The sequence below is a fragment of the Amblyomma americanum genome, chromosome 8 (genome assembly GCF_052857255.1).
Source record: "Amblyomma americanum isolate KBUSLIRL-KWMA chromosome 8, ASM5285725v1, whole genome shotgun sequence".
Lineage (NCBI taxonomy): Eukaryota > Metazoa > Arthropoda > Arachnida > Ixodida > Ixodidae > Amblyomma > Amblyomma americanum.
This window is the reverse complement of record NC_135504.1, coordinates 17,236,052-17,239,587: the sequence shown is the minus strand read 5'-3', so window position 1 is coordinate 17,239,587 and position 3,536 is coordinate 17,236,052. Positions and strand designations below refer to the sequence as shown.

General features: G+C 45.5%; 1 non-coding gene across 1 annotated transcript; it reads left to right on the top strand.

The window, feature by feature from the left end:
- The first annotated feature begins 246 nt into the window (after nt 1-246).
- Nucleotides 247-441, top strand: LOC144102822 (U2 spliceosomal RNA). Its single transcript, XR_013308231.1, has one exon. It is a non-coding gene; the product is annotated as a U2 spliceosomal RNA (small nuclear RNA).
- The last annotated feature ends 3,095 nt before the right edge of the window (nt 442-3,536 follow it).

Genomic DNA, 3,536 nt, shown 5'->3' with positions numbered 1-3,536 from the left:
TACGGCGCGGTTCAGGTGTCCAACGATATATGAAGCAGATACTGCGCCATTTCTTTTCTCCAAAAACCAATTATTATTATTATTAATAGCTCCCGTACATTAGGTTCGTCCATTCTCTCTCTCCTAGAGTAAGGCTGAAAAAAAAAATCTGAAGAGTCTCAATCCGAAGGTAATGCAATAAAAAAATTAACAGCTAGTAATATGTACTTCTACCTGACGTAAACGAAAGAAAGGTAATTTGCAATTATAATTCCTAGTATGAACATGTTCACGCTTAGGTAGCGGCTTCTGTTTAGGCGCGAATGTCCAGGCCACGTAGAGTATCTGTTACGGGTCTAATTGGACTTATTTTTGGAAATGAGGCGGAGAGTTTGAAGGATGCTTCACTCCCGCCATCGGTTGGCCCGGTATTGCACTACCTCCGGGATCGGCCTTGTTTTTAACGCGTCTGTACTATCCTGTCTTTCTATCCCATCTCTCAACTCTCCTACTATCTGCACGTGGTAGCGATTGTGGCTCGGCTTGAGCCAGTGAGCAGGTCTGTGCACTTTCCTTTTCTTTCTTCCCGGCAGCAACAGACAGACAGACTGTTTCAGCAGTTGCTTAATTAGTATTTCTCGCAGCGAATAACCAGCAAATCTGCGTTAGGGACACTTACGCATGAAGCCGATTGGTTGCGCGTACTCTTTTGCGTATTTACTGAGTGATATAAAGAAACTCTGCTTTACCATTTAACTAAATTTCCAACTACTAATCACGTTCATGGGAGTCATTTGCGCTGTCTTAAACACGTTGGGCTAGAGGCAGTGATAATCTTTGGACACACTGTTCGAGTGTTTGTTATTTACGCGTACGCTTAAGAGCTTTATGGAGAAAGTTATACGCAGTAAAACGCTGCCGTTGTAAGCACATCTTCGAGACTCGTGTCTTGGCTGAGGTGAAATGAAGGCATCGTCATTTTGCGTCATCACCACTGTGTTGGGGACTGGGTTCCGCAGGCATGCCGCGCTAATTTTAAGGTTGTCGTCACACACAACACAACATCTTGCCCCCTATGCATGCAAGTGATTAAGATCCAACTTGTTCCATGCAAGCTCATTATATGCGCACCCGCCATATGCAGTCTGGATAAACAATGTCACTTCCCATCCGGCCCCTAAGCTCTGCTTTCGAAATCGTCGCTGTCGCTGGCAGAGGTTGCAATTAGGGCACCGTGCCCTAAATATGCAAGTAGGCCAAATTCATCCCCGAGTTTCATTAAAACGCCGGACAAGGCATTAGCTCAGAACTGAACCGTGAATACTTAAGAAATGAAACCCACGCCTCCTCTCAGAGCAAGACGTCATCATCTGGAAACAGTTATTCGCATACCTTAACGACAAAGTCCATTTGGGCTTCTCGAAAAACTCGTTCACTTCGGAAATGCCGCTTTCTCGGCAACTGGATCCCCCTTGCCGAGAGTACTACAGACTCGCGAAGACAGCGCCTGCCAAATTGTCTTCCGAATGGCACTACCACAAAGCGCCGCCAGAGAGACCCCAAGCTCGCAGTCTGATCCCAAACTCGAAGAATCCTGCATTTACGCGTGTATAAATCAATCCTCCTTTCTTAATTAAGAAATTCTTGTATGGGTTAGCTGTATTTGCCTGCTCAGGTGACATGCGTTTCTTGCAGTCCCCCCTAAGGGCACTTCGGCAGCTGTCGAGATTTAACAAAGCATAGAACAAAATTTGCGGGACGGTCGGACATCGATCGGAGATCTGTTGCGAACAATTCTGCAAAAGTAGTTGGATTCATCCTCAATTATTGCTTTGGTGTTGTTACTGTAATGCATGCTTTTAATTTTAGCCGAGGCTTTGCACGCATGTGGAGCATATGGAGGGTGGAAAGGGGGCCGAAGGAGTCGCTTGGTGGGTGGCCAGTGCCCTACCTACACACTAAAAAGAATGGAGTAGAAAGGAAGTGGGAGGGAGTGGTGGCTGGTAGGAGTGTCTTTGAAGGGCAGCTTGCTTTCCCATTGCCTCTTTGAGTTCGATTTCGCCGCCGATTTTTCGTTCCGGGGGGGCTTCTGGTGGGTAGAAGCCTTACGGAAGGTGTAGGTAGGTGGGTCGGTAGTAAATGTCACTTCAGTACGGTGGAAATGGATGGGTTAGCGGTGGATGACACTTCTGGAGAACGTGGGAGGTAATGGGGTGGGAAGATGGATTGAGGGTAGTGGGTCATTAAGGGGGCAGCCTCCAAGCTATGGGGGTGCGGTGTGGAGGTGGCTAATGGGTGAAGCTAGTGTAGGATGAAGTCAACTTTCTGCTGCTATAGACAGACGCTGGCGTTTTCTCATAAGCACACTGATACTTCTTTCACGGTAAGGGAACACTTGCTACCGTGGTTCCAAGAGAGGTAATTATTCGTCGGGGAGATTTTCAGTGGGGTAGTTCTGCTGCTAGCAGTAGCAGGCAGTAGAATATCCAATCCAATTTACGGTAGCGGGTGCCTGGCAGAGTAATCAAAATGTGGCATTTTAGGCTGACGTGCGGGCCGCTAAGAAAATCCATTTGTGATCTCATGAGCCATGTCTCTGGAGAAAATTAAAGGCGAGAATGAAGGGTTGACAGAAAGAGGGAGAAAGTAGGATTCAAGAAACTAGGTAGGAAGTAAGAAATGAGCTATGCTGAGAGGAAAGTAATTACCGAAAGAAAAGGAGAAGGAAGAAAGAATCAATGAAAATAGAAAGGGGAGGAAAAAGGCAAGCAAGGAAGGAAGGATGGAAGGAAGGAAACGAAGAAAGACACAAGGGAGGAAGGAAGGAAGGAAGGAAGGAAAAGAAGAAAGACACAAGGAAGGAAGGAAGGAAGGAAGGAAGGAAGGAAGGAAGGAAGGAAGGAAGGAAGGAAGGAAGGAAGGAAGGAAAAGAAGAAAGACACAAGGAAGGAAGGAAGGAAGGAGAGAAGGAAGGAGGGAAGGAAGGAAGGAAGGAGGGAAGGAAGGAAGGAAGGAAGGAAGGAAGGAAGGAGGGAAGGAAGGAAGGAAGGAAGGAAGGAAGGAAGGAGGGAAGGAAGGAAGGAAGGAAGGAAGGAAGGAAAAGAAGAAAGACACAAGGAAGGAAGGAAGGAAGGAAGGAAGGAAGGAAGGATGGAAGGAAGGAAGGAAGGAAGGAAGGAAGGAAGGAAGGAAGGAAGGAAGGCAGGAAGGAAGGAAGGAAGGAAGGAAGGAAGGAAGCGGAACAGGTGGAGTTATCGCTGTTGTTCTTCGGTCTTCTCAGAATGCAAGAGGTATCGCACAGTTTGAAGCTAATTGATTCTTCGTCTCGCACACATTTATAATAATAATAATAATAATAATAATAATAATAATAATAATAATAATAATAATAATAATAATAATAATAATAATAATAATAATAATAATAATAATAATAATGATAATTTGTTTTGGGAGTAAGGACATGGCACAGTATCTGGCTCATATATCGTTGGACACCTGAACCGCGCCGTAAGGGAAGGGATAAAGGAGGGAGTGAAAGAAGAAAGGAAGAAAGA